The sequence below is a fragment of the Mesoplodon densirostris genome, chromosome 4, assembly GCF_025265405.1.
Source record: "Mesoplodon densirostris isolate mMesDen1 chromosome 4, mMesDen1 primary haplotype, whole genome shotgun sequence".
Taxonomy (NCBI): domain Eukaryota; kingdom Metazoa; phylum Chordata; class Mammalia; order Artiodactyla; family Ziphiidae; genus Mesoplodon; species Mesoplodon densirostris.
Window position 1 is genome coordinate 93,806,350 of NC_082664.1, and position 13,252 is coordinate 93,819,601.

Consider the following 13,252-nt stretch of genomic DNA (forward strand, 5'->3'; position numbering starts at 1 on the left):
TTCCACCACTTATTAACTTGCTACGGGAGTTCCATAATTTATCTAAGTCTCAGTATCCTCATGCGCAAAATAGGACTACTAGTAATATATTTTATAAATGTTAACTTTTATGATGCTGACCGTAGCTATTAATTAATAATAAACTGCTCTGTAGACTGCTTCCTAAAAGTTGAAAACCCTGTTTGAATCCCTGAACTAGAAAGAGGTTGAAGTACAGCCAGTTCCCTGGGATCAAGAAATCCTTCTCTTCAACTGAATCAACTCCTTGGACCCCAAGGCTCTCTGAATCAAACTGAGTATCTTCAGTGAATTTATTTTCACCCCTTTGTTCAACAATGTATATGAATGGGGTCCATGTGCCAGATGCTCTACCATGGAGCCAGGGACCTGACCCAATTGTCTAAGAGCTCCTCATTCTGGAATTTGGTCTGGTTCAAGATGCCAGATTCCATGTTTGTAGAATATCTAGGTCTTTTCTGCTTTTCTCTGACTACTAGCAGTGACCTTCAAGACCTCCAGAGTCATCTAAAGAAATGTGATCTAGGCCTTAAAGTCCCTGAAACCTCTCTTTTAACCAATAAATATTTATTGATCCAACTATGCCCCAGTCACTGTGGCTCTGCAACCTACCAGGCCCATGGAATAGGCTTCCAGGGAGAACCTTAAGGCCCAAAGATGATGGATGATGACGCCCTTGCAACTGACTGCCCCACTGAAAAAGGACCATAGGGACCCAAGGCCTTCTAGGCCAGACACACTCTGGGGCCCACTCTGGACTTTTTCAGGAAGCGCCTGTGCAACCACAGCATTGGTGTTTCCAGGAGCAATGGTTCAAAAGGCCTATTCTATTGCACTGTTAAATTATTCATAGCAGGAGCTGACCACTATGTCCATTAAAATCAAAATTAGAAACCCCGTTTCTTGGTCCTGGAGACATTTACACAGAGTCTAGTTGAAAATGCATGGGGTGTTACAAACATCCAGTACCGACTTCTAAAGGAAACCAAAGAGGGCCACAAAAGGGAGATACCGGAAAGTATTCTCAACTGAACTCTGCATGGTAGAGAAGGCCTGGGGGAAAAAGTCACTGGAAAAAAGCTATTTCATTTAGTAATTGAAGCTAAAAATACTGGGGTCACCCCCAAATGCATAGGCTTTAACATTCATGCATTTTAAGCTCTGCATTAATTTGTCTCTCCTCAAACTCTTGAGGCCATCCACTATAATCCATACTTAGACATGGACAGATAGCTAACTCTTCTCACTTAGGTCAGTGAATGTGTGTATATTGCCTGTTAGAGAGAGAGAGAGTGTACATGTGTGTGTGTTCATACAATAATATCTGCACATCTGTAAGTTTCTATAGATTCATATGGATAAATTAGCAGGCCCTGATTTCAGCTGCAACATATTTTTAGAAACCATTTCATAAAGTGGATCACATTTGCCATGGAAAAAATACTGTAATTGGGAGTTTCATTCCTGACCAAGGATTTCTCAGCAAATCAAATATAGATGCTGTAAACAGCCTGTTGTAAAACAAAACTAATGACCATTTTATAAACCTCTATAAATATCTCAAAAACACTAAAACAATGCCCTACATCCTATAAAAAGGCATAAACATATACAATACCTATACGTGTAGTTTCAAAGTTTCTTGAAATATCCAAACACTACTTAAACATACAGCTCAATTGAATTATGTTCAAAAATTAATGCACTAACTATAATAACATCAAACATTTGACTAACAGTTTTGCAACCCTTAGATTTTAGTGAAGAATTTGGGGGATGATTTATATATTCTCAATCTTTTTTTTTTTTAAGGTGTTCGAAGAAATCGATCTATTGTGTTCTTTGAGGTAGGAATCCATTTTTTACTGCATTTACTACTGCTGTTTTTACAAGCTGTTTTTTCCTCCTCCCAGCAAATGCCCTTCTCAATATATGAGTGTTACAGAACTACCATATTGCCCCAGTGCAACTCTGCCCTGGCCAAAGATGACTGGCTCAGGATTAGGCCCCAGTCACCATCCTACCTAGGAATTTGATATTTGGAACTGAGAAAACCAGAGATGGGGAGTCTCTGCACTCCTGCTGCTGAGGCCTCGGCAGCCCTGACCATATCCTTCTATTGGTTTGATTGTTCACTGCTCCTCAGCTTCCATGAGCTGCCCCAATATCCTTTCAAGAATCCCCCTTTTGGCTCAAGCTAGGCAGAGTCATTTTCTGCTACTTAAAGCCAGAAGACTCAATAAATATACCTATGGCAAGTAGATGCACTTAAAATTATTTCTGCCACCTTAAAGCTCAGGTCAAAGCAAGTACTGGTCATACTTAATGACCTAGAAAATGTGCATAATAAATGATAAAAACACATCGCAAATTAATAAGCACCATATAATCTCACTTTACTTTCCAAACATATGACTGGAAAAACCTTATACCAAACTGTTACTCTTGATTACCTCCAGTGATTTGTCTGTTTTTTCTTTTCTTTTACCCTACTTCCCAATTCCCACAATAAGCCACATTTAATTTTTATAATCAGAAAGAAATAGTGAAAAAATGTTAAGAATTAGATGTTCCACAGAGACCTGACATCAGCGATGGTAATGATCATAACCGTGCTGTTCTCTCAGTTAGAAGTGATTTTTTTTTTTTTCCCATACGCGGGCCTCTCACTGTTGTAGCCTCTCCCATTGCAGAGCACAGGCTCCGGACGCACAGGCTCAGTGGCCGTGGCTCACGGGCCCAGCCGCTCCGCGGCATGTGGGATCTTCCCAGACCGGGGCACGAACCCATGTCCCCTGCATCGGCAGGCGGACTCTCAACCACTGTGCCACCAGGGAAGCCCTAGAAGTGATTTTAAAGACAACTCAGGGGAATTCTCTGGCAGTCCAGTGGTTAGGACTCTGTGCTTCCACCTCAGGGGGCCTGGGTTCAATCCCTGGTCGGGGAACTAAGATCCCACAAGCCGAGAAGCGCAGCCAAAAAAAAAAAAAAAATGTGGATAAAGATGACTCAGGCTTCCCTTTACTGCCTGAATTGTCTCCCAGCATCTTAGTCTATTCACAGTTATAAGAGCAGTTACTTCGCTTTAAACCAAAGCAATGTCACTAGGAAACATTAAGTGCCGTAGGGACAGGATTTGGTTTAAGAGTACCTGGGTTTTGGGCTACCCTGGTGGCGCAGTGGTTGAGAGTCCGCCTGTCGATGCAGGGGACACGGGTTCGTGCTCCGGTCTGGGAAGATCCCACATGCCGTGCAGCGGCTGGGCCCGTGAGCCATGGCCGCTGAGCCTTCGCGTCTGGAGCCTGTGCTCCACAACAGGAGAGGCCACAACAGTGAGAGGCCCGCATACCGCAAAAAAAAAAAAAAAAAAAAGAGTACCTGGGTTTGAGCCCAGCAAAAGAGCTGTGTGGTCTTGGGATGGTCACTTATCTTCTCTGAGCCTCAGCTTCCCCCTGCTCAAAATGGGGAATTACAGTGCCTTCCTCTCAGGGTGATTGTGTGGTTCATAAGAGAACATGAATGTAAAAGCCCTGGGCAAGCAAAACAAATGTCAGCTGTTGTTAACTACTCTCGCCTCTTGTCCTGCAGCAGCCCTCTCCGCCAGCATGGTTTTTGGTTGGGCTTCCCGGTCAAGAAGTTAGAAGAGGCCACTATGCACTCCTTCCCTAATACTCTCAGCTGTGGCACCTGCTAGACAATAGGCCCTGATGCTTCAGTTGTCCTGCTCTTACTGGCTTTGCACCTTTTCAGCAAGATAAACAGACTACATTGAATACTTCAAAAATATAACTCATCTAGTAACTGATACTTTTAAAAAATTGTGGTAAAACATACATACATAAAATTTACCATTTTAACCATTTTTAAGTGTACAGTTCAGTGGCATTAAGTATTGATACATTCATATTGTTGTGCAATCAGCACCACCATCCATCTCTAGAACTTTTTCACCTTCCCAAACTGAAACTCTGTACCCATTAAGCACTAACTCCCTCCCCTTATAACCCCTGGCAACCACCATTCTGCTTTCTATCTCTGGATCTGACTACTCTAGGCACTTCATATAAATGAAATCATACAGTATTGGTCTTTTTGTGACTGATTTATTTACTTAGCACAATGTCCTCAAGGCCTGCACTGTGCTGAATGTTTGTGACTCCCCAAAATTTGTGTGCTGAAATCCTAACCCCCCAAAGGTGATGGTACTAGTAAGTGGGGCTTTGGGGAGGTAATTAGGTTATGAGGGTGGGGCCCTCATGAAGGAGATTAGTGCTCTTATAAAAGAGGTACCACAAAGCTCCCTAGCCCCTTCTACAATGTGAGGATACAATAAGTCTGTGATCCAGAAAAGGGCCCTCACCTGACCATGATGGCACCTTGATCTCAGATATCCCAACTCCAGAGCAGTAAGAAATAAATATCTGTTGTTTATAAGCTACCCAATCTATGGTATTTCGTTATAGCAGCCCAAATGCACTAAGACAAGGTTAATCCATGTTGTAGCATGTGTCAGAATTTCCTTTTTTTCAGCTTTACTGAGGTATAATTGACAAATAAAGTCATAATATATTTAAAGTGTACAACATGATAGTTTGATAGATGTGTCCATTGTGAAAGAATTCCCAAAATCAAGTTAACTAGCACATGCATCAGCTCACACATTTGTCTTTTTTTTTTTTTTTTGGTGAGAATACTTAAAATCTACTCTCTTAGCAAATTTCAATACAGTATTATCAACTATAGTCACTATGTTATACATTAGATCATCAAACCTTAATCATCTTATAACTGAAAGTTTGTTCCCTTTAACCAATATCTCTCCATTTCCCCACCTGCCCTCCAGTCCCTGGCAACCACCATTCTACTCTCTTGCTATGAGCTGGACTTTTTCAAAAAAGATTCCACGTATAAGTGATAACATGTAGTATTTATCTTTCTCTGTCTGGCTTATTTCATTTAGCATAATGCCCTCCAGGTTCATCTGTGTTGTCACAACTGGCAGGATTTCTTTCTTTTTTAAGGTTAATATTCCATTGTATGTATATACCATGTTTTGTTTATCCATTCATCCATCAGTGGATACTTGGGTTGCTTCCACCTTTTGAGTTTGTGAATAATGTCACTATGAACATGTGTGTACAAATATCTGTCTGAATACATGCTTTCAATTCTTTTAGATACATACACAGAAGTGGAATTGTTCGATCATATGGTAACACTATTTTTAATTTTTTAGGAACTGCCATATTGTTTTCTACAGCAACTGCACCATTTTACATCACCACCAGCAATGCACAAGAGTTCCGATTTCTCCACAACCTTGCCAACATTTATTTTCTAGTTTTTTGTTGTTTTTGGTTTTTTTTTAATAATAGTCATTCTAATGAGTGTGAAGTACTATCACATGGTGGTTTTTATTTGCATTTCCCTAATGATTAGTGGTGTTAAGCATCTTTTCATGTGCTTATTGTCCATTTGTGTGTCTTCTTTGGAGAAATGTCTATTCAATTCCTTTGCCCAGTTTTTAATAGGGTTGTTTGGTTTCCTGTTGTTGAGTTGCAGGAGTTCTTTACATATTTTGAATATTAATTCCTTATCAGATATATGACTTAAAAATATTTTTTCCATTCTGTGGGTTGCCTTAGTAACTGTACTTCTTGGCCTCACCTGTGCTCATTCAAATAGTAACTGCATCTGCATGTGAGAGACATTGTGCTATTGACTCTAAGGAAAAGGTGCCCTTGACTTTCACACCCTCTCTCTGTGGGTTTGACTCCGTCATGCTATCAGAATCCTTCCCAACTGCTTGGGAACTTTTTTTTTTAAATAAATTTATTCATTTATTTATTTATTTTTGGCTGCATTGGGTCTTCATTGCTGCACGTGGGCTTTCTCTAGTTGTGGCGAGCAGGGGCTACTCTTCATTGCGGTGCACAGGCTTCTCATTGAGGTGGCTTCTCTTGCTGTGCAGCACAGGCTCTAGGCGCACAGGCTCAGTAATTGTGGTGCACGGGCTTAGCTGCTCCACAGCATGTGGGATCTTCCCGGACCAGGGCTCAAACCCATGTCCCCTGCATTGGCAGGCAGATTCTTAACCACTGTGCCACCAGGGAAGTCCCAGTTTGGGAATTTTTTTAAATTACTGTATCTTTGAAGACCTCTAAAAGGAATTTAATTGGCTATTTCATCTCAGATACCTGAGAAGCGAGATCTCAGTCCTAACGAGGTTGTGAGGAACCAGGAGTAGCATAGCTTGAAGCTAGCAGAGGTGGTCACTGTCCACACATTCAGACACACGCCACACAAAACCTCCATGAGGGCTCCCTGATGTCCCCAGGTGTGTGGGAGGAAGTAGGTCCACTCACACCGGTGCCTGCCGAGGAGAATTTGACTGTTATGTGTTGTAACTGTTCTCATCAGCTGATAAAGGTCATAAGCCTTGACCGTGGGACCCCAGACCCTTCTTGGGGCCTTTACATTCCTTCCTGACCAATGAACGATGAAACTTGTTTTATCCAACCACGTACATTCTGCCTCAGCAAGTGCTCGTTTTCAATTTTTAGCATGACCACTATGAACTAGAACTCTGGCAAGTTAATAAACTCGGCCCTTTATCCCAGCTCTGCTGTCTTTACTTTGCTTGCCATGTGAGCTGCAATCCCACACTTCACTGCATGGTCTCCTCACAGGTCAACACAGAACCCACACACCACATGCCGGACAGTTACTCCAGGTTTTACACTGATACACTTATCCATGCATAGCTGCAATCAATCTCATTCATACATTCCTCAGGAAATTTACATAAATGCCAGCCTATTTTCAAATAAATTGATATCTTAATTTAGCCACCTAGCATGCAGATATTTGACCTCTACAGAATACTTAAAACTTTCCCTCCTGATGTTCACATTTCTTATAAAGCTCATCCACAGGACTTTAGGTAAATGTTCAGCTGCATCTTGGATCTGCTTTGCATCTAATAGTTGCTAACACACACAGACACACACATACACACACACAGAATTATGCATTTGTCTCTGAAGAGCTGCCTTTAATGTCCTGTTGAAGCCAAAGAATCAAAATTTCAATACAGTGAATTAAATTTGCAGAATCAGGGCTCAGGAGCAATAACATTCCAAACAGGAAACTACTCCAATTACAACATCCTCTGAATTATGATCTATGCTTCCTTGCTGCTTTACCTACTACCTACACCCAAACAGCCTGCTTACTGTCTACAGGAGCAGTTCCAAAAACCACTACTCAGGGTTTTCTCCCCACCATGGAATGGAATGGGGCAGATCCCTTATGATCAGTTAGAGAAAATGAATCTGAAGCCAGGACCCCAAAAGGAAGCACTCACCACTCATTCTCTAACCACACCCCATTTCCTTCACAGACCCCCACCCCCAAAGGGGTGGCCGTCACAGGAATGAGGCTAATAACTCACCAAGAATTGCTGCTTCCCAGCTGTCCTGGAGCCTGGCATGGACAGATCCTGTGCTGGGTGCTTTGCGCTTAGCCTGGCTGATTTTATTACCATGGATGAGTTACAAATGTAAGGCAATAAACACAGGAAGAGGACAGTGTAGTAAGACAATGATCTGGAGGTTCCTCTCACCAGCAATGTGCCTGCCCTTGGGGTAAATTATGTCCTGTGGTGATGAACTAAATGTTCCCTCCACGTTTCCTATGAAGTTCTGTTCTTCAGGGTTGAAAACCAAGCCCTGTCCCACCAGCTCCACTTATTGCATTTACCCTGACGTATAATTTATTCCTCCTTCAGTATCGGAGGTAGTTTCCCACCAAGACACAAAGAGGCATCCTTAGTGGGAAAGGGAAGATTTTTTTCTTCTTTGCATGATGTGGATGCTTATGCAAGGGAGGGAGTGGGCTTTAGGTTTTAGTGACATGATTTCTTGTGTGTGTGTGTGTGTGTGTGTGTGTGTGTGTGTGTTTCAGATCAAATGAGGTTTTGTTTTCTTTATCTTTGTTTTAAAAATCATGATGAATAGTAATTAGATTTATCATGGTGATCAATTTGAAATGTATAGAAATATCGAATCACTATGTTGTATACCATAAATTAACATAATGTTGTAGGTCAATTACACTGCAAAAACAAACAAACAAACTCATTAAAAAGGTCAGATTTTTGGATACGAGAGGCTGAAGGTGGAGGGAGGGGAATTAGAGGAAGGGAGTCAAAGGTACAAACTTCCAGTTATAAGATAAGTATTAGGGATGTGATGTACAACGTGATAAATATAATTAACACTGCTGAGTGTTATATATGGAAGTTGTTAAGAGAGCAAATCCTGAGTTCTCATCATAAGAAAAACATTTTGTTATATTTCTTTAATTTTGTATCTATATGAGATGATGAATGCCCAGTAAATTTATTGTGATCATTTCATGATATATGTAAGTCAGATCATTATGCTGTACACCTTAAACTTATACAGTGCTGTATATCAATTATATCTCAATAAAACTCGAAGACAAAAATAAAAATAAAGAAATTATGAAAGAATAATCTTAAGAAATTAAAGAAAGAACAGCGTAAAATAAACTTAAAAAGGAGGAAAGATATACTGAAGACAAAGAGGAAATAAATGAATTAGAAAACCAAAGACCAAGTAGATTTGAATAATAAAAACTAAACCTGGTTCTTTCAAAAGAGCAATAAAATAAACCTCTGGCAAATCTAATTTTAAAAGATCACACAAACAAATCAGAAATGTTGAAGAGAGCATAATCACATAGATAGAGGCTATGTGAAAATTAGATGAGAATACTATGGCCAACATTATGTGACAAATTTGAAAAATCAAGATAAAATGCCCAACTTTGGGGGTAAAATCACCCCAAAATTATCTTACCAAAGGATAAAAAAATTTGAAAAGACGGATAAAAAAATTTGAAAAGTCTAATAAAAAAGAAGATTTGACAATGGAGGTAAAAATCTAACAAGCTCAGAGAGTTGTTTGGGCTAGTTCCAAAGACTTTTATAGTAGCAGATAATTCCAACATTGTTCAAGTTGTGGCAGAGCACAGAAAATATGGAAAGGTTCTGCAATCATTCTTATGAGGCTAACCTATTCCTGAAACCAAAATTTCGTAAGTATAGTTCAAAAAAGAAAACTCACTTAAAATAAGGATGCAAAAATTTGAGATAAAATATTAACAAGTTGTATGTAACTGCTACCTATGATGACATGACAATTAAGAAGGGTTTACAGCAGGAATTCAATGATTATTCCATATTTTAAAACTTATTAATGCAGTTCTCTACAATAATAAATTAAAGTATTATTTAACCATCATGACATAGTAAAATAGTGCCAAAGAGCAAAATTTCTTAATCCTGGAGCCTTAACCTGAAGTTCCATCTTCATATCTATTAGCTGTGTGACCTTGGGCAAGTTACTAAATCTAAATTTCATCTCCTCGTTAGTAGAATGAGAGTTTTTAACAGAGATAATCTTAGTAGAAGTTTTGAGTTCCCACTCCCCCCCAAAAATTAAAAAATAAAAATCATGTAGAGAACATTTTTATAGGAGAGAGGAATGACTATGTCATCCTTAGTATGATTTTCATTTTCCCCTTCTCTTATTTCCTTCTGATATTGTTTTCCAGACATTCTGAAGACAACCATCACTGTGGGCCTTTGTCTTCTTAATCATCTTGTTTCTCTTTTCTATCAGGAAAAACCTCCTCCTTTTCCCTTTCGCATGAACACTAGATTACTAAAAATGAAGATGTGGTCCTAAATCAGTCAAGTGGATAAATGCCTGGGTGAGAATTAGTGGATAAATCCGGAGTCAAAGAAGTATGATGAGAGCTTTGGAAAGGGTGTAATCCAGGGAACTGCCGACAAAGTACATGGCCTCCTTGTCCTTTTCTTTTTCTCTGCTCTGAGTATTCTCTGTTTTCTAGAGGTCCTATGGATTCAGCCCTCAAACAATTGGCAGAAAGGTCCCTCATAATGAGAAGAATTTGGCTCCATCTTTCTCCTCTGTTTCAAACACTGACCCAACTGTTGTATCTTAACCATGCCTCCTCCTTTATTACCAGGAACTTCATGTTGCTGTCTCTCTATTAACTGGAACAATGTACTAACTAGTAGAGAGATGGTAAGATCAATGAACATAGGTAGGACATCAGCCTGAATACACCTGTTTGTATGTGTAGTGGCAATTAGCTTCACTTGTTTATCAGCAGTCACACCTGATTAATCTTCTGCTTGATGGTAAATGTCAGGAGATACCTGTGGTCACACAAAATAAAGTTCTTTCTTATAGAATTCTAACTGGTCCATTGAATTTTTTTCTTGGGTTAAGTAGGATTATGAGTTAAACGAAACTTTGTGAATATGTGAAATTCAAATTGTAAACTATTTGAAACCTGATTCAACAGTTATATATTGATAACATATAAGGTAATTGGTAATAGAGCAACTTGAATAGTGGCTGAATGTGAATATATATGTAAGTTGAGAAAAGAAAGGAGAAGGAGATAAAGAAGGAAAAATTAAGAGAAGGAAGAAGAGTAAATATTTGCGAAGTAGGGTGGGAATTAGAGGTTTATGGAAAGTGAGCCACCCTCAAGCTTCCACAAATCTGCCCAGAGCACAGTTTGCCATGCCTGAATCTCATACAGACACATCTACAAGGAATAATATCCAGGTACTATGCCAGACACCTTCCCTTGGATCTGTACATTAGTCATGAACCAAATCTTCATGGCAGAGAAAGAAATAGTCTTTTACCATTTACTAAACAGTAGGAAAATACAGATTGACAAATTCATAAAGATGTTTTAAAAATAGAAATTAGGAAGTTAGGATTAACATATACACACTACTATATATAAAATAAATAATCAACAAGGACCTACCATATAGCACAGGGAACTCTACTCAATACTCTGTAATAACCTATATGAGAAAAGAATCTGAAAAAGAATAGATACATGTATATGTATAACTAAATCACTTTGCTGTACTCCTGAAACTAACACAACATTGTAAATCAACTATACTCCAATATAAAATAGAAATTAAAAAAATAAAAAATAAAAACAGATAGTAACAAAAAATAGACACATGGATGAGAGGGAGGATATCAACTAGTATATGGTTCTTCTGCAGAACAATCTAGCAAAACAGATCTAAAGCCTTCAAAATATTTATATTGTTTGACCTAGTGATAAACCTTGAAGACATTATGCTAAATGAAATAAATTAGTCACATAAAAAACAAACACTATATAACCCTACTTATATGAGGTTCCTACAGTAGTCATATTCATAGAGACAGAAAGTAGAATGGTGGTTGCCAGGGGCTGGGGGAGAAGGGAATAAGAAGTTATTATTTAATATACTAAGTTTCAATTCAAAAAGATGAAGAAGTTCTGGAGAGGGATGGTGGTGGTGTTTGCACAACAAGATGAAATGAACTTAATGCCACTGAACTGGACACTTAAAATGGTTAAAATGGTAAAGTTTCTGTTATACGTATTTTACCACAATTAAAAATTCTTCTGAATATTTAGCAACAGGAAAATGCCCAACATGGGAGAAACAGTAGCAAATATTTTTCAGATTTTCTACAAAAATCACTGTAAGCACATGTAAGGAAGAAAAGATCAGAAGGTTATTCTAAAGCACAAACTGTTAGTAGACATTATTTCCAGGTGAGATTATGAGTGATTTTCTTTTTCATATTTATCTGTATTTTCTAAATGTTCTAAGTAAATATACAGTATATTTATAACTATATAATAAAATAAAATTTAAAGGCCCACCTACTACATCTCTATACTCTTACCCTGCTTTATTATTATAGTAATGGCACTTATTACTACCTGAAAGTATATTGTCTCTTTATTTGTTTCCTTGCCATAGTCTGTTTCCCCAGGTAGAATGTAAGTTCTCTGAGGTCAGAGGCATCTTCATCCTTTATTCTCGAAGAGTTTCAGGCACTTAATGAGCACTCCATAAATATTCAAGTGAAGGAGAATAAGTCAAAATGCATGGATGAGGGAATGAACAGAAAAATCAGTCATCCTCAAGTATGGACAGTGGCATTCCTTTCTCCTGTATCCCCACTCCAGTCACCTGGGGTAGTGACCCTCTTCCTCCCACCTGTAACCAGCTCAGGATTGGAGGAAGGGCTTTCTCCAGATTAAGCATCATCAGAATGAAATAAAACCTGAAATGTGTCCAAATTAGGGCTAAGAGAGTAGGAAGTAATCTAGAAACCCTCTCGCTTAAAGGATAGTTGAAGGGCCTGAGAATGTGAAAGAGAAGGCTTAAAAGGGAGGGAAGATGTAGCCATTTCCAAATCCTGGAAAGTAGTCAGGTAGAGTCATGCATTTACTCCATAAATATCCATTGAGCCTCTTCTGGGTGCCAAGGACTGATATAGGCACCAAGAATACAGGAAAAAAAAAAAAGAATTAGATTTCATCTGTTTAACTCCTGGGGAATACCAAGGATTGGTGAGAAATTTGGAAAGACAGATTTGAATGCATTGTAAACAAGAGTCCACAATAGCATTTCTTAAAGATCATTTCATGGAACCCCAGAGATACATGGAATGTTCATTTATGTTACATAAAAAAAGAATTCTGGGGCCAAATAAATTTAGAAAATCTCAAGATGAAGTTAGCGCTTTTTAAACTATAGCACAGGACTTCTCAGGGTCTTTAATACTGCACATCATTGTAAACTGTGACTCTCCTAAAGAGCGTATGATTCCTTTCCCCAAACCTTTTGGTCAAGAGGACAATTTTTCAAGGCCTCGGACTTCCGTAAGATGAGCATTAGGAAAAGTTATCCTCTCTTCATAATGAGAACATTCACCTGTGGAAACGGTGGCCTGCAACCACGGATGCAGACAGGCACTGCAGCTTGCCCCTGAGACACATACTGGCACCACACACCGCAGATGCCCAAGTCTTCATGCTGAATCATTCCTATAAATCCAGTCCTCTCACCTCATCCCCCTCACCTCACAATTTTCCCAGTTACCAGTCTCAGCACTCAATTATTCCCCTTTCCATCCTTGCTTTGAACCTGGCCTTAAAGAACCATGCCTTGTGTTTCTGCTTCTGACTTGTGCTCTGTGTAATAATGATTCTGGCTCTTTCCCTAAGCTGCTGGGGGCCACCCTGGGTAAGGGTCCCCAGGTTCAACTCTTTCATCCAGCTCACCTTACATGGAGGA

General features: G+C 39.2%; 1 protein-coding gene across 1 annotated transcript in view; it reads right to left on the minus strand.

Moving 5' to 3' along the window:
• The window catches only part of SHC4 (SHC adaptor protein 4), a 126,941-nt gene that overhangs the window by 75,381 nt on the left and 38,308 nt on the right, over window positions 1-13,252 (minus strand). The window lies entirely within an intron of this gene.